This window comes from Panthera onca, chromosome C1 (assembly GCF_046562875.1).
Source record: "Panthera onca isolate mPanOnc1 chromosome C1, mPanOnc1 haplotype 2, whole genome shotgun sequence".
Lineage (NCBI taxonomy): Eukaryota > Metazoa > Chordata > Mammalia > Carnivora > Felidae > Panthera > Panthera onca.
In genome coordinates, this window is record NC_138346.1 from 75,424,348 (window position 1) to 75,448,834 (window position 24,487).

At 41.5% G+C, this 24,487-nt stretch overlaps 1 protein-coding gene across 4 annotated transcripts in view; it reads right to left on the reverse strand.

Annotated features, from left to right (window-relative positions):
• The window catches only part of GPD2 (glycerol-3-phosphate dehydrogenase 2), a 220,863-nt gene that overhangs the window by 131,586 nt on the left and 64,790 nt on the right, over positions 1-24,487 (reverse strand). The window contains exon 1 of one of the 4 annotated variants that reach the window (XM_078451286.2): positions 10,640-10,953. The exons of 2 other annotated variants lie outside the window; for them this stretch is intronic. The gene's annotated coding sequence lies outside the window, so the exon portion shown is untranslated. Of the gene's footprint in view, positions 1-10,004; positions 10,189-10,639; positions 10,954-24,487 lie in introns of those variants that run through there. One more of the 4 variants, XM_078451284.2, reaches the window with a different exon arrangement.

Consider the following 24,487-nt stretch of genomic DNA (forward strand, 5'->3'; position numbering starts at 1 on the left):
ATGAATTTGCTATAATTTGTAACAGTAGCCACAGGTAACTCGTACGGCCGCCTCTCACTCTCACCCATTACAGTTCAGGTTTATTTACCTTCTTCTGCCATCAGATTCATCAAGAATCCAATTAGAGTTTGGGCACCAGCTGTCTTCTCAGCCTGGCATGCTCTATGCCTCATCTTTGCACAGCTAACTCCTTCTGGTCATTCAGGAGCCAGCTCAAATGTCAGCTCCTCAGAGAGGCCTTCCCAAGCCATCCAAATTCAAAATAATCACATAGCTCTCATCATCTCATATGTCTCTTCTATATTTAATCGTTATTATCTTCTTTTCCCCACCCTAAAATGAAACTCTACAAAGCAGAGATCGTACCTGTTTTGTACGCCACTGTAATCTCAACTTGTGGGAAAATGCCTGGCATGTGGTAGGTGAGGGGTACATTTAACAAATGAATGGATGATATGGAGGGGAGAAGGGATGGTGGTACTCTTCAATGAGAGGAGAAACAGCATTAGGATGAAGGTGGGGGGAGATGATGAGTCCTAGCTTGACTGTGCGGCATCCAAGTGGAAATGTCTACAGTCTAAATCTAGGGAAGAGGTTTGGTTGGAGATGTTGATTTAATAATTACTAAAATCAGGGATATGGATGAATGCGGTGGTTCCGGGAGCTTCTACAAGTGAGGACAGGCCCTAGAAACTCCAGTGTCAAGGGGAAGAACCTGGAAAGAGATCAACAAGGAGACGTCCAAAAGAAAAACAAGTTGTCATACTAGCCTAGACAAAATTCAACTTCACAAAGGAGAGAATGAGCAGAATCACAGACATTTCAAGTAATGAGGTCCCGTTGATTTGCTAGTAAGAGGGACACCAATCATACAATAGCAGATTCATCTAAGGTAGAAGCCAAACTTCCAACAGCTGTGGAGTGAATGGAAGGTGAAGAGATAGAAAAACAACATATACAAAATAGTGTTGGGAAAAACAGCTTGAAAGAGAAAGTGAGCACGTAGCTAGAGGGGAGTACAGGGTAAAGGAACAGTTTTGGGTTTTAGTCTTAATTGTTTTTGTGATGGGAGAATCTTGAGTATTCTTGCAAATATTTTTAAAAAAATTTAATGTTTATTTTTGACAGAGAGAGAGAGACAGACAGACAGAGCATCAGTGGGGGAGGGGCAAAGAGAGAAAGAAAAACACAGAATCCGAAGCAGTTTCCAGGCTCTGAGCTGTCAGCACAGAGCCCGACGCGGGGCTCAAACCCACAGACCGTGAGATCATGACCTGAGCCGAAGTCGGACGCCCAACTGACTGAGCCACCCAGGCGCCCCATCTTGTAAATATTTAAAATATAGATGAACAGGGACAAATTTTATAGAGGAAGGTAGTGAAAGGGACGGGGGATCTGAGTATTGGCGAAAGAACCCACTTTGAATAACTCTACCTCTGACTTGGTAGTTAATGATGGAGTCGATGGATTCAGTTACAGGGAAGATGTGGAAGAGAGACTGAAACATTATGAGTTGACATGATCTCTCTGCTTTCTCAGTATAATAGGATGCAAAGCACTGTGAAGGAAACAGCTTACTTCACAAAAAGCCCACAATCTCTTCTGCTCCCAGCTAGACTACATTTGCCAATCTCCCTTTGCTGGTAAGTGTGACCGTGCACCTGATTTCTGGCCAATGGTATGTGAGGGGAAGTGACATATTCATTACGAGACTAAGTGTTTAGAAAGTGGATATGCTTCTTCTCTTTTTCCTTCCACTAAATGGACACAGTTGAAAACAAAGCCCTAAGGAATGGCAGTCACACAACGAAAGATTCCAGGGTGTGGTGTCTAAACAATCAAGTGGAGGAAAGCCATTCACGGATCAAGACTATGATATGATCAAGAAACAAACATCTGTTGTGCTTGTGTTTTTATCTACTTTCAGATCCTTCCAACAGTTTAGTTTGCCCCTAACCACCAACAATCATCTGATAAAGAAATGCACAGGTCGGGTAAAAGGCTCAAAGAAGATGCTGAAGTTTGGTAAAACCATGGCAGGAAATGGGAAAAGATGTGGTCTAAAAACAGGTAAAAGAACTTGCCTCATGGCAAAAACTGGAGAATGTGAGTTTGTATGGACCTCCAATTTGCATGACTGCGTTCATTTTCCCAGTAGCATTCACAAACCCAGGTGCAGGAGTGGGAAAAGCAGAGGAGCACCAAGTTGCAGGCTGTTTCCACATCCATTAACACTAAGAAGATTTTAACAATGTCATGGGTTCCTAGAAATCAGATCAAGAGGAATATTACTTTAGGCAGGCATACGGTGCTATGCCTTCAATGTTTGAACAAGTTCAGCATCACTGGTGAAAACTGCTGAACCACAGGGTAAAATATTAGGAAGTGGAAAGTGTTAAAAGGCAAAGTTCAATGAGTCAAGCAGCAGAATCCAAAGTAGCCAAAAGCAGGAAATACATTACAGAAATACCAGAAGGATTATCCCTGGGTTCATTATTTCTTTGCACAGTTTTCAAGGGAGTTTCGGTCATGCCAGAAAACTGTGGCTTTGGGTGGGTCACTTAAGTTCTCTGGAACTGTGTTTCATCACTGATCTAAAAGAGTTTGCTGTTGCTATATGAAATAATGTAAGCAAAGTGCTTAGAACAGAACCTAGAAAATGGTGATTGCTCAATAAATGATACCTAACACTACTATTTATTATTCCTAATAAAAAGACAGAGTTGGGTTACCTCTAAACCTTTTCCTATTTTACAATTCCATAAATCTATGTTTTTTTAGATAAATATCCCAGCTACTTAATGGTGCATTAGGAGGAGGGAAAGGGGTTAACACTAGCAAACATGATGGAAGAAGGAAGTAAAAGTACATGTGTTGCAACAAATCCTATGAGGGTAAGTCAGGGGCCGGGATGCAAAGAGGGCAGCATCCTCCACATGTGAGTGCTACATTGGAGGTCAAAACAAATACAGCCGGAGAGGCTGGGAGTAAGGAGATCCCAAATTTGGAGAAGAGCAAAAGTTAGGTCAAGGGTCCAACAGTGAACAGCATCCACTAGCCAAGACTGGCCTCACCTTAGAAGAGTACTAAGATACTTTATGCTGTTATGGGCTTTAAATTCATGCAGCCCACCTCCTTTTACAGAGAAAGAAACTGAAGGCGGCAGAAACTGACCAAAGCCACACTGAAGTGGCTATACAATGATTTCAGGGATGCTCAGGTAAACAGCGCTCCCCAAAGATTCCTTCCCCTAGCTTATATAAATGGTACTCAATGTTCTGTCTCTTTAGAATCCAGAGACTTTTGATAAGGTGACAAATCAATTTTATCAATCATCTTTTTATAAATTAATTTTCCAGCTTCTTTTTTAAGAGACTTGATGAGGTGAGCAGGTAGGAGAGAAGGGAGAGATTGATGAAAAGAAGAGAGCCCTCAGTGGATACTAAATGACCTCCTTTGCAGATTCCTCCACTTGTTTTCCTCAGGGATCGCTTTTATAACGTTGGTTCACCTAGAGTGATTTCCTTTCCTCCTCCTAAATACAGTATTTTGGGATATCAAAAGTGCCGGGGCACCTGGGTGGCTCAGTCGGTTGGGCGTCCAACTTCAGCTCAGGTCATGATCTCACAGTCTGTGAGTTTGAGCCCCGCGTCGGGCTCTATGCTGACAGCTCAGAGCCTGGAGCCTGCTTCGGATTCTGTGTCTCCCTCTCTCTCTGCCCCTCCCCTGCTCATGCTCTGTTTCTCTCTGTCTCAAAAATAAATAAAAACATTAAAAAAAAATTTTTTTTAAGTGCCAAATGTGTAAAGAAAAAATAGGAGGCCTGAAGAAGAGAAAGTTGAAACTATCTAGTTTAACTGATTACCTGAACTGCACCTACCTGTGTTATCTTCTGTCCAATCATACCCAACTCATTTCTATCACATGTTTCCTGAGTAACTAAAGGATAAGTGCATTATATAAGGCAATCACTTATTTAACAACTATTTACTAGGCATTCCCCACGTGCAAGGCACTGGGGCTGGGCCTGTGAAGTCTATAAAATTGTGTAAGATCCAGTCCTTGGTCTGCAAGATCTGCAGAAAAGGTAATGATACATTTTCAAATCATTAGCTAATACAGGAGAAAATGGAAGACTTAACAGTAGCATAAAAAAAAAAAAAAGTAGTTGCAGGATTAGGAAATGTACAAAACACTTCTGACCGGGGCAGCGAGGGAAAGCACCATGAACCTCATAGCCAATGGTCAGGACATTCAAGGGTTGGTAAGATTTCAAAATGGTGAAGTACAGAGAAGAGCATTCATATGGAGGCAGCAGTGGAAGTAGGACAGATTTAGGCAATTCCAAGGAGTCCATAGTGGCTGGATCACAGGGAAGGTAAGGATACAAACTTAATATTGGAACACGTTTAGAGAGATCTATGAATTCAAAGACAGATATTTGGAATTTGATCCAATAAGTCAGAATAACCCATGGAAGAGTAGAGCAGAAAGTGATATGATCCAAACAGTTTTGACATTACCACAATGAAACAAACATCCTTTCTTTATCCAGTTTAAATAAAAGGAAAATGGCTTCTAAGAACCTAATACCCTAAGCTATATTATTTTCATCACTTATCAAATACATTTAGAAGTGTGTTGTGTCTTATTAAAATACTAGTGGTATAAAATCTTAGCTAAAAATTTCCTAAAATGTTTACTTTGAGCAGAAACTTTTGTTCATCTTCATATAACCATCTGGCCTTAGCAGCCACTTGTGGATACAAGGTAAGTAATAAAGCTCTCTAAGCATAAGTCACCAAGTCATACTGGGAGGCCATCTCATTTGATAGTAGCAAATTCTAGAAAATCCATTTCAGAAAACAACTTCTCTGTTATAGTTTGTGGGGTTTGTTTCCCTCTCTATATTATAAAACCTTTTTATAGTAGGATATAAGTGGGCAATCAAATATGAGCTTCCGCAGAGGACATAACACTAAAGAATATGAAGCTTGAACAATCTAAATTTAAGTCATTGTTTAAAAAGCACCCACACTTTAACAGATCTCACTATGAAAAAAATAAAGTAAATCAGTAATAATTTCATTTTGCCAGACAAATAAATAAATGTTCCCAAATAATGATTTAAAATTTTGTTAATACATACATCACAATAAATTTTTAGGTAGGGGGGAAACATTTTCCATTAATTAGTTTTCTCCTACTAATTTTAGTGAACTGACCAAATGCCAACTTGACCTAATTAAAATTGGAAACAATGTTTTGTCTGCTGCATAAGTCAGAAATCTGATTTTGAAAGAACCAACATAAAAAATTCAGCTGAAAAATGGGAAACAAGAGCACAGATATGATCTAGGAAGAAATATTTAACCCAAAGAGGCGGTAGAAACTCACAACAAAAGATGAAAATCCTGGAAAACAAGAAAAAACAAACAAACCAAAAAAAAAAAAAAAAAAAAAAAAACGCAAAAAACAAAAAACATGGTGTCATTCATGTCAGGACACAGAATCAGAGTTCTGGACAAACTCTGACCACAATCATTACCTAAACATCCTCAGGTATTCAAACTGTTGGCTGCCGCGTTTCCTTTTCCTGAAAAGTTCCGGAGATCAATCCCTGGTCAGATAATACAGGAAGAGGTCTACTCTGAAGTTGCTAGAGATGTCTTGGCTTGCCTTAGCCCTGGTCTTTCTCACTGAAGTTGAATATAATCATCTCTCCCTCCTCCTTTTCTTTCCCCCATCATGTCAACAAGGAAATGTACACCATGCCCTTTACTAGCTGCTTCTTCCTCTAGAACACAACCTCTGAGTTTTCTTCTTACCTCAAAGGTAATGAATTTTGATGGAATTATCTAAGTATGTGGATGAGCATCTAGAAACACATCAATAATAATCTTCTTGGGGCACCTGGGTGGCTCAGTCGATTGAGAGTCCGACTTCGGCTCAAGCTCAGGTCATGATCTCAAGATTCATGAGTCCAAGCCCTGCATCGGGTTCTGTGCTGGCAGCTCAGAGCTTGGAGCCTGCTTTGGTTTCTGTGTCTCCCTCGCTGTCTGCCCCTCCCCCGCTCACACTCAGTCTTTCTCTGTCTCTCAAAATTAAATAAAAAACATTAAATCATCATCATCTTCTTCTTCTTCTTCTTAGTCTAGTTCCAGTCAGTCCTTCCCTATCTCATTAAACAACAATCCTGAAATTAGCCAGTTGTGGAGATCCCACAACTCATGACCAGTAATTTTCTCTGGAAACATCAGATAAAAAATATATCCCATTATATACAACTGGAAAGAGTAACAGGCAGGCCACGTGATACATTTTTATGCAAGTGGGTTAAAAGTGGCAAGAATGACGAGTTACAATTCTTAACTCCAATCCTAGGCTTTAAAACTTCAGAGATATAGTGAAAAGTGTTATTTAGTGCACATACAGAATTTTACTGTAGGCTTTTAATACTTTTCCACAGAAAGTTCATTTTTGAAAGCTTAGGGTTGTGCTGGCTTTTTCAATATGCTGAAATACAAAATAGCAAACATTCATGATACAACGCTGACCTCTTTTTTGCTGTAATCTTCAGGAAACTTGAGGTCTCTCTGTAGCTAAAGTGACATTGTCTTCACCACAAAACTGTCTCAACTATTTGAGCCCACATTAATATCTCCCCTTCATAACCACTCAGTTAAAGCCAACATTCTCTCAATGGGTATATGATTATGAGAGATCTTATGCTGGTCCTTGAATGTTTTACATCCATATATTTTACCTTGTTAAACAAACTCTCTCAAAAGCAAGAAAACCATAGTTTTTCTTTTTCTAGCACTTGCTACTATGTAATAATGCTACACAAGCCTACAAAAAACTGCATTCAAGAAGTCAAGAGCTAAATGTACATTTGACCTCTGAACAATGCAGGAGTTAGGGGTGCTGACCCCCTGCACAATTGAAAATCCACATGTAACTTCTGACTTCCCAAAACCTTGACTATTAATAGCCTACTGTTGACTAGAAGCTTTACTGATAACAGAGTTGATTAACACATATTTTGTATGTTATATGTAATATACACTGTATTCTTATAATAAAGTAAGCTAAAGAAAAGAAAATGTTATTAAGAAAATTATAAAAAAGGGGTGCCTAGATGGCTCAGTTAGTTAAGCATCAGACCCTTCTGACACTTGATTTTGGCTCAGGTCACGATCTCACGGTCGTGGGATCGAGCCCATGCTGGGCTCTGTGCTGAGCATGCGGCCTGCTTGGCCTTCTCTCTCTCCCTCTCTCTCTGCCCCTCCTCCGTTCATGTGTGTGTGTCCTCACTCTTTTTCTTGCTCTCAAAATCAATAAACTTTTCAAAGGAGGAAATCGTAAAGAAAAAATCCATTCACAGTAGTATACTGTATTTATCGAAAAAAATCTGCATAAAAATGGACATACACCGTTCAAACCCAAGTTGTTCAAGGTCAAATGTGTTTTATTTCCGATGTTCTCTCTGAAGTGCTGTTTCTGCACTTAGGGACACCCTTGTGAGTTCTGGTGTTGACAAGCAGAAAGACTCAAGTTTTGAAAAAGCTAAGCAGAAACGTCATCACATAAAAAAAATAAAGAGGAGGGGCGCCTGGGTGGCTCAGTCAGTTGGGCGTCCGACTTCAGCTCAGGTCACGATCTCACGGTCCATGAGTTCGAGACCTGTGTCGGGCTCTGGGCTGATGGCTCAGAGCCTGGAGCCTTCTTCCAATTCTGTGTCTCCCTCTCTCTTTGCCCCTCCCCAGTTCATGCTCTGTCTCTCTCTGTCTCAAAAATAAATAAACGTTAAAAAAAAAAAATTTTTTTAAATAAAGAGGAGAAATTGGATACTTATCTGGAAAACTGTTTCCTTCTGTAATAAGGGATTCCCACTAACCACCTTCCCTCTTAAGCACCCACACCACAGGAAAGGAGATAATGCCTGGATAATTCAAGCACAAGCAGCAAGAGCTAAATGTTCTATTCTTTGCCCAATTCTTTCCCTTTTGAATACAAAAAGGAAAACATGTAAGAAGGAAGGAAGCTAATATTTTGAAGTCTACCCCCTAACAGGTACATCACTAGCAATTTTACATATGTTATATCATATATTATCCACACTGTGCCAATGAGATAATTGAGGCTCCGTGAGTTTGAGCAGGTTACCAAAGGCCGAAGTCTTGTTTTCTTCCCCCCACTACACTCAGCTAGAGTTTGTCCCACAGTTCAGTCATTCATTGAGAAAATATTTATTGAGCACTTGTTACTAGTTAGTCACCATTCTAGGCACTAGAAATAGGAATCTGTGTGAAGCAGACCAACTCTTCTCATGGAATTTACATTCTCGTGATGAGAGACAGAAAACAAATAACCGGACAGAATAATTTCAGAGTTATAATAGTTTGCCAATATGATTTACTTACAATGATAATCAAACCTCTTTAAATAGCTATAATGAGATTAAATAGTTACAAGAACTAAAGGGGGAGGGGATAAAACCCATGACAATTGGTAACACTGCGGCCTTCTGGCCCATTACTAAGCCCTCAATACATCTTTTAATAAATCAGAGAGAGGGAGGGGCACCTGGGTGGCTCAGTCGGTTAAACGTGTCAGACTTCGACTGAGGTCATGATCTCGTGGTCTGTGAGTTTGAGCCCCACATGGGGCTCTGTGCTGACAGCTAAGAGTCTGGAGCCTGCTTCAGATTCTGTGTCTCCCTCTCTCTGCCCCTCCCTTGCTCACACTCTGTCTCTCAAAAATAAATAAACATTAAAAAAATAAAAAATAAATAAATCAGAGAAAGGGAAAACAAAGGATAGCTTTAATAATGCTCAGTTTCTTTACAAAATGACTGTGTGAGATACCAGAATGGACAGCTCCCACAATGTTGTTTGTCAAACTCAAAACACCGCCTCTTATCCAGTTTTTACTAAGGTAACACTGCTTTATTTGAAAAGTTGATTTTTAAAAATCAAGACAGTATTGTAACTTGACACATGTCCTTACGAGGAACACAAAGGCGTTTCAACATCCACAGCATAAAGTTCCCCAGGCTGCACATGGTATCCATTGGGCAATGGCACCCAGCTGTCCCTGTAGAACTCAGGGACCACAGTAGTCAGAAGCAGGCAGGAAGGGCCTGGCCCCAGTGTGGCAATTGCCATTACCGTCCACAGTCCAAAAATACACTGCACATCAAACTTGAAACATATGCAAAATTCTAACAGTTTTGTTTTAAGCAACAAATGGTGTAAGTCACCCGCCCTTCCCTCACCTAATTATACAAAACTATTTATAAGCTGACCAAATTAACTGTTAGCTGTGTCTACCGCTGCCTCTCATGATAGGTATAATGGGATGTGTAATGTGGGTTGGCCCATGTCACTAAGGCTGTGAGAATTTGGTTGTAAGTTACTCTGAAACTCTCAAGGAAGGCTGTTAGCAAGTGAATGCTCCCGTGCATAAGGTAGAAGGCCGTGTAGACACCAACTGCTGAGAGCAGCACTTCATTCACAGGGCTCTCTCTACCTTTCTGCCAAAGCGCTCTGCAAATCTATTTTTGCTCAGAGAAGCTGAGGGGGCTGTTTTAGGCTCATCGGTGTACACTTCCCATTTCCTCCTGGGACTGTCACACTCCAGCAGCTAAGGTCCTCAACGGAGCCTCAGCCCCCCTTCTAGAATCTTTTCCTCCCTTGCTTCAGAAGGGAGCGCCAATCCTCAGGAGGAGAGCGGCATCCACAAGCCAAAAGTTTGCCGCAAACTTTCCATGAGATACCAACCCTCGCCCCAAATGAATTACACCCCGCCGCCCGCCAAAATGTAAATACTAACCCCTACTCGAGAATGAGTCCCCCTTCTGTTGCTGGGGAGAAACCCTAAACTCTCTCCCACCCCCCAGCCAACGCCGGAGTCCTAGAGGACTCGCCCGGGTCAGAACGGGATTGCTCTCCGCCACGACCCCGGGGGCGCGGGAAGGGGGTCTCCCAGGAAGCACACACCTGAGATCGGTCCTGTCGCGCGAGGGGAGCGCAGGAGCCCCCAGTTCCTCCCGGCGGGGCGGAGTCTCTGCCTCCCCCCGAATCAGAGACTCGGCCCTGATCCTCGCGGCGAGGCGCGCGTGGCTGTCACTCCCGGGCAGCCCGGGCCAGTGCAACCCGCCGCGGCCCCGCCTCCCCGGCGACTTCCTCCCCCCCCACCCCTCCCCGCTGCCGCTCCTCCTCCCTCCCCTGGGGCTGGCGCGGCGGCCGCGTCCCGCCCGGATTCCTCCCGCCCGGGCGGCTCGGCCCTGCAGGGAAACGCGGAAGTGGGGGCGGGAGCCGGGGCCGAGGCGAAGGGGTGAAGCGTCGCGAACCAGCGGGCGGCGGGCGACCGAGGTCCCCGCCGCCCGATGAACGTGACCTGGCGGGGCCGCGGGGCCGCGGGGCCCGCCGGGTGGGGCGGCGGCGCGCCGAGGCGTTGGCCCTCGCCCCGGGCTGCGGCTCCCGCCCCGCGCCCCGCCTTGCTCGCGGGCCGGAAAGCCTGGGCTGGGCTAGGCCCGGGGACGGTGGGGGAGGTGCCCGGTTGCCTCGGCCCTGGCCACCTGCCCGCGAGAGAGGAGACACCAGCCCGCCTGCACGCCGGCGGGCTGGCTTACCTGATTTCTCGTCGTCCGCCCCCGGATCTGGCTTCCCCTCCTCGGCAGAAAGGCTTCCCTGGGCCTAGAAACGCTTCTAGGAAGCGGGCGGACCCCTGGGACCCGGCCGTCAGAGCCCAAAGCCCTCGCGCGGACCCCCTCCGCACGCTCTCGACCTCCCGACCTGCCCGCTGAATGTCAGCGCAGGAACCCGCAGGCAAGGCCAAGCCCCGGCGGGCGCCGGGAGGTGGGAGAGGGGGGGATGCCGAGCGAAGGCGCCTCAGGCCCGGCCTCATACAGGTGGGGGGAGGCGCAGAGCCCCGGCAGCGGAGCAGCAGGCTTCCCAGATGCACCCCCTAAAACCGACCCTGCCCACTGAGCATGCCCAGCTTACTTGGAACCACCAGAGCTAAGCAAGCCCAAGTGGACCCAGGGAGGGCGCACATGGGGCTCAAATGGACCCCATATCCTTAAGACCTTTCCTCCAACAACCTCTGGGAGTTTTGCAAAGAAGGTTTCTACCGTGGTGTTGGAAAATACCCAGGGGAGGGTTGGAAAGACCTTCCAAAGGAAGGCAGCCAAATTAGCTTGAACCAAAATCGCAGTGCTGGGTTTTTTAAAGCCAATTACTTATTAAGTCATTTACTAATTTAAGTCATAATTTAATTAAGTCATAACTCTTGTAATTGGCATAAAGTAATGTGTAGATTCATTGGGTCCCAAGCTCACAGTAAATGTCAGGAAACCAGCCTGTCCAAATGGTTCTCAACCTTGGATCCATATTAGAATGGGAAGGCGGGTATAAAATGATCAGTCCCAGGTTCCCACTCCCACACCAAGCTAGATGGAACCTGGAAATCCTTACGTTTAAAACTGGGGCTCTGAAAGGGCAGTGGTGGGAGCCAGCAAGAGCATCGAAGAACTTAATGGAAATACAAATTCTCGGCTTCACTCCCAACTACTTGATCCCTAAACTCTGGGGCTGGCACCTAGCTATCTGATTTAACAAGCTCTTTCAGTGATTCTCTTGCACACTAAAGCTTGTGAACAACTGCTTAAACATTCCCCTCAGGTATTACAGAGAACCCCTGTAACAAAGCACTGTTTCCACATTTTGTTCAAATCCCAATTCTATATCATTTATCTAGAAAAGCAACAGGTTACCCAGAAAGGGAATAATCTGGTTGAACTGAAGTGTCAGTCCTGTGTTTCCTTCCCACTAATTCTCCCAGAACGGTTCAGTTCTTGGAAAATGGAGACCACCTATTTCCTTCTGTACCCTGGTATCTACCACAGTGCCTATGACACAATAGATGTTTGATAAGTGTTTACTGATTTGAAATGAATGTTTAGATGAACGATTTGTCCCAGACTCTATTATGTCTACTGTTTATCCCCCCCCCCCCCCACAAAATCCTGGTCACCTTGCTAGCTAACAAGCCAGTGGGGATTCAGTTCTCAATAACCCATGGCCATCCCTAATGGCCAAAACCAAAGTCAGACTGATGGCATAGAACAGGGGAGAAGGGAGAGGATTTTGAGGAGCTGAGAAAAGTCAGAAGCATCGGACATAATTTCATTTGCCAAAACTGGGGCCAAGAGTGACCAGAGGAGAGCAGAAGGACACTAGGCATCTGCTGGATTTCAGGAAAAGCACCAAAGGAAAAGGTGGATATGGGAGGGCTTAGGCAAGGAGAGACAAGAAACTTACCATCATGAGCCTACCGGTCACTCTGGACCTTCTTTTTCTAACAACCCACCTCTGGCTCCATATCTCCATCCTCTCTAAATACATCTAATCTCAACCACAGCCTTGAACAAATAATTTTAAAATTAAAAAAACTGTTATTTTTTTAAATGTTTTTTAATTTGCGAGAATTAATGTCAGCAGGGGAGGGGCAGAGAGAGGGAGAGAGAATCCCAAGCAGGCTCTGCACTGTCAGCTCACAGCCCCATGCAGGGGCTCCATCCTACAAACTCTGAAATCAGGACCTGAACAGAAATCAAGAGTCAGACGCTTAACCAACCTAGCCACCCAGGTGCCCCGAAATAGAAAATTGTTATAAAAGTTACTTCCAATTACTGCATAAAACATGGTAATTTGTAAGTATTCAGCATAAATTAGGCATCCACTTGTTCACGACAAAAGTGGCTAAACACTGTTCATTTTTAAAGATAAACACTAGATAATTTCCAAACGCAAAGGTTTACTCTACTCTGCTTTAAGACTCACAGAAACTTACAAAACCCAAAATTATCCTCTGTTTATTCCATCAATACTTTCTAGACGGAATACAATATTAAAATAAATTGTTCCTTTTAGCCTTATACATTTCGCTTTAAAACTTAATATACTATTTATGAGTACCCAAAGTAGCTTTCTGCCTATGTCTGCCCCTTTGTCTGACTTATTAGGACAAGAATTCCACTGAAAGTTCAGTTGCTGATTAGGTTATCTGACAGGAGTGTAAATTTCAAGATGCTTAAGCAATTTCTTTTTACTATAAAGATAATTTTGTGGGGAGGAGGGGAATAATCATTAATTTAGGAATTATTATTGCATTAGATCCACCAACAATATATATGTTAAAAAAAAACAAACAAACAACCTTGCCTACACACATATATACTTGCCACATCTTCTTTTTGCTCATGGAATTAAAACAAAACCAAACAGGTTGAGGGCTAAAAAAGGGAAAAAAAAAAAACCAAAAACAACTTAGTGAGGGTATAGGAGGGGAAGCACTCCCCATAAGTAAATCTAAAAACATGAAGTAATTATTTCAGCAGGAAGCAATCTACTAAAGACCAGTATCTCAGGAAAGTTGGAGTCTTAGGTGTTTCTCTGTGTCATCACAAGCATGACTCAGCATTTGGAAGGAACTTGTGTTTACCATCTTTCAGATTAAGGGTGTCAAATAACTTTGGTGCCACCTAACTCTTTTCTTGGGTGCCTAAGAAAACTTCAGGACTGCCATGGGTGTTCAGTCTCACTCACATGGCTACCAAAGTCTGAAAAGCGTTCCCTTTTTCAATTGTTCCTGTTTTACCAAAGCCTGAGTTTGCCCCCCATTAATTTATCTTGCATTTTAGTGTTATCAGATGAATTTAGGTTATTTCCTGGATTCATGTGTAACAAAAGGAACAAGTTCTTCCTTTCCCAACCCTGGAGAGTAGCCTATCTGCTGCGAAGACATCTTAAACACAACTGCTGGGGGTGAACTTTCCCCAACATGGAGGAACCTTCCACTGGTGATACTATTGTCCACCTTTTACAACCATCTCTATATGCTGAGGGTCAACTGTTTCAGTTCTTGCCCATTTCTACAGAGAAACAAATTTTCCTCAAGTGGTCACAGGTCACCAAAGTTTATGATGACATTTATGGAATATAAGGATTGCAAGGGGCCATAAATGTTATTAACTCTCACACTTTTGTTTTACAAACAATGAAATCAAGGCCCCACAATATGAAGTGACTTACCGAAACAATAGCTAAACAATAGAGCCAAGATTAAAATGAGAAACTACGTGGTATACAGAACAGTGTATGGGCTTCAAGTCCACTCTCTTCCAAGTTCTTTAACCTAAGTTCTCCGGTCTCCCAGAACCTCAGTTTCTTTATCAGTGGGTACGTTAATAGTGAACATTCACATGGTGTTTATTCTGTGCCAGGCACTAGGCTTAACAAGGTCCACATAATCTTTAATAAGATTAAATTGGAATAAGTCTGAGTTTTTGGCTTCTTGGTTTTGTTTTGTTTTATTTTTACAAAATAGGGAAATTGAGGCACAAAATTGTTAAGTAACATGCCCAAGATAACACAGCTAGCAAATGGCCACACTGGGATTTAGTGGGATAATCTATGCAAAAGGCCTGATGTATAGTTGCCAACAAAAGTATCACCAATTTCACTTCTCTTCCCTAAGGGTGTAAATCAGAGGCATTCGGACTCTTGCTTCAAAATTGGGCCAAGACACCTTTATTCTGAGCTCTGATCACTGCATGCTCACATATTTCTTCAGTTATATTATTTTAGTACAGATCTTCCCCAACTTAGGATGGAGTTATGTCTTGATAAACCCAACACAGCTGGAAAATATCAGAAGTTGAAAATGCATTTAATACACCTCACCTACAAAACATCAGAGCTTAGCCTAATCTACTTTACAGGTGCTCAGAACACTTACATTAGCCTATAGTTGGGCAGAATCATCCAGCACAAAGCTTATTTTGTAATAAAGTGTTGAAAATCTCATGTAATGTAATGAAAACGGTACTGAAAGTGAAACCCAGAATGGTCATCTGGGTACAGAATGGCGGTAGGTGTATGTATCAGTTGTTCACCCTTCAGATGGCACTGCTAAAGGAGAGTGATAGCCCACTGCTGGTGTCCAGCATCAGGAAAGAGGGCTGGACCACACACCTCTAGTCCAAGGCAAAATCCAAATTCAAAAATTCAAAGTATGGTTTCTACTGAATGTTTCTTGCTTTTGCCCCAAAATAAAAAAAAAAAAAAAAAAAAAAATCCTCAAGTCAAACCATCATAAATTGGGGACAACCTGTCATGTACATGATTTGGGACATACTGCATGCACCTATAATCCTACCCATTGTTACAATAGTTACAAACATTAAGGAGATAACCAAGCATTAAACAACTACTGCAAGGTTACCCCTTACAAAGAAAACAAAACTAATACAGAGTTTCTAAACGATGAACAATGCTGTCCACAAAAATCTTAAAACAAATCCTTAGCCAGGACCAGAGCAGTGATGTTGGGGCTTTGTGATTAGAGCAGCTCACTTAGCAGATCTCTGCCTACTTGTTATTTGAATTTTTAAAAGCAGAATTATAGACATCTAAAAATAGCCGACAAAAAAATCTTCCCATGTCAGTGATTCTCAAAGAGTTGGGATCAAGAATAAGGTGAAAATATATGATCCTTGAAAAGATGAAATAAAAATACTAAATATACTTTTAAATGGGTACTTGAAGTTTTATTTCTGCTTTATAAGAATCTGGGAAAGTATTTTTAAAATAAATTTTGAAAGCATCAGTATAAAGTGGCACCAGGAAACTTACTTAGATTTAAAGGCCTTGAGGGTGAAGGAAATGTGAACTCCTTCCTCAGGCAGGCATCCACTGTGTTCCTAGGACAGAGCAGCACTGAAAACAAGCTTTTTCAAATGTTGATGATGTAAATTGAATAATGTTGACTCTGGCACATAGCCTCCTATTTAATAGCGGCAGGAAGGTTGTGGGTAAACAGAAATGTCCCAAGAAACTCATGCAGAGAACATGAATAAGTATTAGGTTCTGATGTGGGAGCTGAAACAAAATGGAATACTGGGTTCCTCAGAGTAAATCTGTTGATGACTCAGTGACAGAGGCAGCTGAGCCAAGGGTAAGCAGCCTGAGAAACCAGAGATTTGTTGAGTTCCACATTCTGAATACCTGTTACATAATCTGGAAGCGGCTTGGATCTCAGCAGTAGATGATTCAAATAAATTTAACCACTGTTTGTAATGTTGTAATGTGATTTTTTTTTTTTTTAAGGATCAATCTAAACAGCAATAGTAGAACAACCATAGCTGTGGACAGCATTTATGTCTGTGCATGATTAGCTTTAAAATGAGAATGTTGTGTCTTAATGCAGCAGCCCGAAACACGTGGGCAATGACCTAATTTCTGTCAAGCCAAGAGGAAGGTACTTTACACACAAGGGTACCAGCCAGAGAGTAACAGGTGCTGTTCCCTCAGCAAATGCCTTGGCCTCAAAAGCAAATCTCCATTCTTCCTCTATCAGCAAGAGCATCATGCAAAGCTGAAAAATGAATGATAGGAAAGTAGAGAATCTTTCTTCTGTTATCATTGGGTTACATATGGAAGTTTATTTTTGAAATAGCTCTTCAAGGAGGCCCAAAACAGGAGAGAATGTTTCTACGTAACCCCCACCAAGAGGAAATTTGCCCATTCGGTGGAAAGTCTATTGTTTTAAAATTCTCTAGACCATGCTGTAAACAGATAATCCCTTTCCCTTTCTAACTTTTAACTCTGGTCAGGTTTCTGAGAACTGAGATAACCTGATATGTGATAAGAAGCCAGAAACTGGTGTTAGGACATCTAAAAAATATGTTTCTGGTATATTTAAAGTATGCGTGTTCCAGAAATATTTTTCAATAATCAAATGTGGAGGAAGACAATCTCTCCCGAGTATGCACTCTTCATTGTCAACCTGGGTCTCTTGTGGTTTTGAAACAGAGCAGAAGTCCCTGCTCTCACAAAGATGGCCTTCCTACAGTGAGTCTCAAAGTGCTGCAGGGTGAAATTCTAGCTTCTCCATCATTATACTCACTAGACACAGTTTATTTTTTAAGTTTATTTATTCATTTTAAGAGAGAGCAAGAGTGCACTCTCAAGCAGTGCAGAGAGAGGGAGGGAGAGGGTCCCAAGTAGGCTCTGCACTGTTAGGAGTGGTCTAATGAGGGGCTCGAACTCACCAACTAAGCCACCCTGGTGCCCCACCCTAGATACAATTTACTACTCGCTTGCTCTTGGGCCAGATGAAAAGCAAATAGTTCCGAGGCTTATGGACCCAAAGCAAAGAATTAAAAGCTATCCTGTAGTAGACAGAATAGTGGCCTGCCTGGAACCTGTGAATGTTACAGGCTGGGGCTGGGGGTGGAGGGTGCGGTGAGGAGATGTTGCAGATTTAATTAAGAATCTTGAGATGGAGACATTATTCTAAATTATCAGAGCGGACTCCAAATGCAATCCTGAGTATCCCTATAAGATTGAAGTAATCTTATAAGGGTGGGTGTGCCTGAGTGGCTCAGTCTGTTAAGTGTCTGACTTTGGTTAGAATCAGTTCATGAGTTCAAGCCCTGTGGCAGGCTCTGTGCTCACGGCTCAGAGCCCAGAGGCTGCTTTGGATTCTGTGTCTCCCTCTCTCTCTGCCCCTTCCCCTCTTGCACTCGAAAGAAAGAAAGAAAGAAGGAAAGAAAGAAAGAAAGAAAGAAAGAAAGAAAGAAAGAAAGAAAAAGAAATGTTTAAAAAAATTAAAAAAAAAAAAAAGATTGGAGTAATGGAAAGGTTTTACAGAGATAGAAGAGTAAAACACAGTGTGATCATGGATGCCGACTGGAGTAATGCAGACACGCTAAGAAAAGCCAGCAGCCACCGGAGCTAGAAGAAGCAAGTAATTAACTCTCCCTTAGATACATTGGAGAGAGTGACGCCCTGCTGACTACTGATTTCAGTCAAGTGACACTGACTTTGATCTTCTGGCTTCCAGAACTGTGGGAGAATATATTCCTATTGTTTTAAACCAACAAGCTTATGTAATTTGTTACAGCAGCTACAGGAAACTCATACAGCTTCCTTCATTTATTTCTCTTTGGCACTAATGCCAATCTATCCTCGTGGAGCTGGCCCTTCAGGGTGTTTTTTATTCAAGATGCCAAAGCAAGGGCCCCTGGATGGCTCAGTTGGCTAAGCGTCTGGCTTTTGATTTCAGTTCAAGTCATGATCTTACAGTTTGTGAATTCGAGCCCTGCATCTGGCTCCACGCTGACAGTGAGGTGCCTGCTTAGGATTTTCTCCCTTTTTCTCTGCCCCTCCCCCACTTGTGAGCAACTTCTCTTTCTTTCTCTCCCTCTCACTCTCTCTCAAAATAAATAAACTTAAAAAAAAAGGATGCCAAAGCAATTTACAACCATGTAAATGGACTCCATTTTCCACCCTGTGGTACATCCAACTGATACCAGAGCCTTCTAAAATTTGAGAGATGCCAGGACCATTTTATATTTTTTGAGCTGTCTAGTAAGTAAAAAACTGCCAGAACAAGTTTTTTTTTTTTTTTAATTATAGTATAATGTGAATGTTACAATTAGCCAACTCATGCATAGCAAAAGGACTTCAGTAACTGTCCATATAACTCATTTAGAAATAAGAGCAAAACTTTAAATGTGGGGTCTGTGGGTGACAGATTGTTGCACCACCCAGGTCTTCCTCCAAGTAAAACTCAGTATGCCAGCTGCTGGAAGCATCTTTGGCCACCTCGTCCAGAATCTGCCTCTACTGCAGAGAACTACCTCATTCAAGGTCATTGCTTTCCTGGGCTAGTGCTTATCCTGTGACTGAGTGACGAGGGGTATAAAGACTCTGCTGGATAATTGGGAGATAACTCTGATGGGCTGCTGGCACTCCAGAACTACCCGAGGGGCCAGAAGTGGCGAGGTGGAGGGGGAGAGGGGAGGGGGGAGGCGACTAAGGCTTTGTTGGGCTCTCGTCAACATTTACTTCTCCTTCTGTCCAATCCTGCTTCTGCATTCTTCTTCCCACAAGTATCCCGAATAATAACCTGCATGGCTTACTCTGTCTCAGTAACTGCTCCCAAAAGCCAGCCTGCACCAGGGCCCTTCATAAATGTGATGCCCAGCTAACCAAAACCCTTGAGTTCCACAGAACTTTAAATTCACCCTTTCTGCTTGTTCCTATTTCTCCCCTGGAATTGCACATTTCAGTCCAGTTCAGATAAAGAATCATCCCCGAGAGTCAGAAACCTCTGCAATGTGCTGTACCCTATCGAAAGGCATAAGGCTTCTCCAAAGTACATGCCATACAGGAGCACGTGTTGCTGAATTTTTCCTTGTCCTTTCAGGTTTTTCGTACTGTTTCTAGCGTTAGTCAATTAGCAGATACTTGTCCCGAATGCCCTGTACGAGGAGGTATTAGACCTAGGAAAGCTTCCTGGATGACAGGCTGCTTCAGTCTCCTTTGCACCAGGCACGAGCCTACTGTTCCGGGAGCAAAGTGCTCTATGCTCTTATCACAGTCCAGATTGTAGCAGTTGATAGTCTTCAGGTCGAAGTTTGCATACACCTCCCAGGCAAGATGAAATGAATCTGGCCTAGATGCACGGTGAATAAGGAGTGGTGGAGTCTGTGGTAACTTGGAGAGAGCTAACCACATCCAAAGAGGTTAGCCCACTGCCTCAACCCAGTGCTCAAACTTGGCGTTACCAACTAGGACGAGAGAAGTTACGTGATCCCCTGTGTGATGCAATATGAAGACCACATCATGACCTTTGGATTATTTTTGCTCCATATGTTTAATCCGAATTAACCAAGCCTTTAGATATGAACTCCAGTTCACAAGGCAACTGACCCCTTCACTCAGATGATGTCATAGAAGAAAAGAATGGAGGTGGGGGAGAGCCTGACGGAGTGTAAAAGTGACTAATGTGACATAACCAAATGCAATGACTGTCTTTTCATTGGATCCTGGCTTGAAAAGAAAATGAGTATAAATGACATTTGGGGGACAATAAAGAAATCTGAATATTGACTGAATTACAATGACATTAGGGAACTATGAATGATTTTTGTTTTTCAGGATGATAATCATATTGCAGTTGTGTAGGAAACCGTCTTTATTTTTGGAAATGCACGCTTAAGTATTTGGGATGAAGTAATATATCCACTTTAAGATGGTTCAACAAGGGGAGCCTGGGTGGCTCAGTTGGTTAAGTGACTGACTTTGGCTCAGGTCATGAAATCATGGTTCACGGGTTCAAACCCTGCATAGGATTCTGTGCTGACAACTCAGAGCCTGGAGCCTGCTGTGGATTCTGTGTCTCCCTCTCTCTCTGCTCCTCCCCTGCTTGCACTGTCTTTCTCCCTCTCTTTCTCAAAAATAAATAAACATTAAAAAAACTTTTAAAAAAAGATGGTTCAGCAAAAATATAAATGTTTAGATATGTTTTCAATTCCATAATAAAATGGCGAAATATTAACAATCGGTGAATATAGCAGTACTTGAAAAAATATCTATTTTTCTTTTTACTTTTCAGTAGGCTTGAGATTTTCATAATCAAAATCTTCAGAAAAAAAATGAAAGCAGCAGCCTTTACTCAGTTTTTGTCCATTACTGTCACATGGGAATGCAGTCCGGTGTTACTAGATAAGGTACTCTGAATTTCCAAAAGACACTGGAAATCTGGAATCTTTATGTAAAATGCTTTTGCCACTTAGATAAATATTTGGGGTTGATTCTCGGCCTCTGACCCACCATCTCTGGTTTAGATTCTTTGTACCTTAACCCTTTTCCTTACACCTTAGCCCTCTGACCCTGCATCCTGGATTTTCCTCTTTCTCAAGGTGGGATGTGGCTAACTTAGTTCTTTTCTCACTCTCGCTCTTCTTTTTTCCTAACTAGCCTCTGCCACTTTGCAGTTTCACTGAGCACTTGGCAGATTATGTGGGAATTAATCAAGCTATGGGCTTCTCCGGAGTATCAGATGATTTAGCAAACTCGAATTGTTTAATAATTATCCTAGGGCACTAAACATTATCCTAATGATCTAAAATAGTTATTAAACCTTCCCACTTAAGATTATTAAGTTGCAACATCTGTCTTCAGGAAGCATTTCAATTGCATGTAATATTTGCGAAACATTTACAACTGCTTTTAGTTATATCTCATACCCTGTGATAGGTTTATAGTTTTTTCCTTATTTAATGGCTGAAAACACGAGGCACAGAGTCCTAAAGGTAACTTGAGTCCTCTGTACGAGGAGGTATTAGGCCTACCAAGCTTCCTGGATGACAGGCTGCTGTTTATCCAACTGCGCCACGTTCTCGCCAGCCCTTGTTTGCTTTATTAGCTAATTACCGGCTGCATATTCATCCCAGGTCCCAACTATATTAAGGGCTATTTACTAGCTAAAATCAATACCCTTTCGATTAGACACCTGGCGTTGCTTTTGGTAACTAAGCATTATTTGGGCTTCACTGCTTTTACTCCATCAGGGAGATGGGAAAGTGCTTTGTTTTGATTTTTCACACTTAGTGGCTACTGCTCTTAGCAGTAGGAGATTAAGGGCAGTGGAGACTCACTCTGCCATGGCAGAAACTAGGAACACACATAATATTTACTGGACAAGGAAAGGGGCAATGAAAAATAAAATGACAAACAGTGATTTTACTATTTTAAGGTTCTTTTTCAAATATATGAATCTCTTTGGATATATGTCCGGTCCCCAGGCACCATATGGACCCTAAAACTACAAAGATAGATAAATTACATTCTCCAACTTGGTCAAGTTGGAAAGAATGGCATTGAAACAATAATTATTATAAAAGAATGAAAAGAGCAAAAAGTAGTAGAACTAGGTTTTGGCATAGCATGGCAAAACCTTTCCAGAAAGAAAAATTCCAAGAAGTCTGTTTGTTAGTGATGGTGGTGAAACCAACCACCAGGCTCTTGTTAATGTAGGTAGTTTATTACAGAAATAATAAAATATTATGTTCAGTTTGGAACCATGAAAATATATAGACAAAAGAGAAAAAGATCACCATAATCCTCCCTACAGATCATAATGAACCATTGTTGATAGCTTGCTATAAACATTTTAACGTTTTCTTGGATATATATGGACAACTTTTTAATATAACAAAAAACAAAACATGTGTGAAGACATTGACTGAATCAAATCATTCAAAGCCAGATCTTACAATATTACCTTCATGACTTCAGAAAATCTACTTAATCTCACTGAGCATCAGTTTTCTTTTCTATAATACATGGGTAATGATACTACCTTAGTGGATTATTATAAAAATAATGATTTGAAAGAACTATAATTCTTAGAGCAATTCCTGGTGTATATGAAATACTGAACATATGCATTCAACCAACAAATATTTATTAAGAGTTTTCCATACTGAACACTTAGACCAGGTCATATGAACTATATATGGTAGCTATCTTAAGTATTATCACTACCATTAACATATGTTCTTTAAATCCTCTTTTATTTCACAAAATATCAAGAACATCTTTTTATGACAATAAACATGAATCTATATCATCATTTTTACTGGTGGCATAGCATTTTGATGGGAAGATCTATTATAATTTATTGAGCCAACCTCCCGTTCAAAGATAACTTTCAGTTTGTATTATAGTTAACATTGCTTTGAATATCTTTGTAACCTTGTCTAACTGATTCTAAGGATATATCTTTTAAGTGGAATTATTGAGTCAAAGATGATGAACATTTTTAAAACTTTTTAACATCTGTTACTAGCTTGCCCAAGGAGAGCTTGCAAGTAGATGGAAAGGATACCAGAGCTGGGTATTAAAGAATAAGCAGAAAAGAGATGGGAAGAAAAGTGATAGAAAGACATCTATAAGAAGTTCATTGGCTTCAAGTTGTTTCAAGGTTATACTCTAATGCAACGTATCTTGTGGGCTAAATAGATTATAAGGACAGCTAGTTTTAAAAGAGAACTTTGCTGTTTAACTAAGTAGGTAATATAAAGGATAAGGTTGGATTTTTTTCTTTCAACTCTGAAGAATACTCTAAGGAGTTGGAGCACCTTCTGAAATACTACCATGCACATTTTCATGATCCACACTGGACAAGTCTTCAAGGAAGGCAAACCATTGTTACCACTTAGCCTAGTCTTCCACCATACTCAACCTTCTCTCTGCTCCCAGGACTTGTACAGAACTATAAGATACTTAATGCAGATTTGCTGTTGTTTTACCTTAATGTATGTAAAAATAACCTGGAGCACTTGTTTAAAAACGTTTGTTCCTAGGAGTAAAGGGTATCTACATAGATTTTGTCTCTGTAAAAACAGGTTGAGGACTAAGAATCTGCATTCTAACCAGAACCACCACCCCTGGCTAATTCAAATAAAGGTAGTCTTCAACTGCGTTATGATGAAAAACTCTTCTATAGATCCTTGCTGCTCAAAGGGTGGTTCCTATATAAGGAGCAAAAGCATCACCCAGGTCCTTGTTAGAAATGCAGAATCTCGGGGCACCTGGGTGGCTCAGTCGGTTGAGCTTCCGACTTCAGCTCAGGTCATGGTCTCACAGTTCGTGAGTTTGGGATCCACGTTGGGCTCTGTGCTGACAGCTCAGAGCCTGGAGCCTGCTTCGGATTCTGTATCTCTCTCTCTCTCCCTCTCCCCTGCTCATGCTCTGCCTCTCTCTGTCTCTCAAAAATAAATAAATGTTAAAAAAAAAAAAAAGAAAAGAAAAAGAAAAAAAGAAAAAGAAATGCAGAGTCTCAGACCTCACTCCAGACCTACTATACAAAATCTGAATTTTAACAAATTTCCTGGACAATTGGTATGCACATTTAATTTTCATAAACCTTGTTCTATGGGTTAACAGTCAGTTAATAATCTGTTATATCCAACAGAGGAAAAATTTCCCTTAAAAAGTAGATTCCCATCCACTTGGCTTTTTGGGGGATCTAGAATCCAGATAATACTGGATACTGAGAAGATGCAACAAGAATCCTTGATCCTTCTAGAATTACTTGAGTAATCTGAGGGAAAACAAATTCCCCAAAGGATAAACCTGTGGCAAAGAAGACCCCTTCACTAACATTCCAGGAAATATAATGAGGAAAAATGAGATCTGAATGATCTATTAACAGTACCCTAGTTATCCCCTTCAGCTTATATATCCATTTCTAACTCTTTTCTAGGTATAAATGACTTTATGGGAGGTTGCAGAAATATTTAAACAGCTTGAAGTATGATCAATAGATGCTAAATGAAATAAAATTGGCTTGGTTTTATGTCTCTTGTCAGTTTCTATTGACCAACCTTTTAAATTGTAAAATTATGCAGCTGAAACTAAAAGCAAATAGGGAAAATGATGGAGCTTTTATTTAGCATTATTAGTTGATATTTTAAATTGGTGGAAATACATCTTATTGAGTTACAGATTTTATTGTGTTAGTTTCTTATAGGAATCTGGCTGGATGCAAGTATATTGCAATCAAATGTGAACATTTGTTAGGATGTCCAAAGTTTCATCAATTAAATAATTATTTCAAA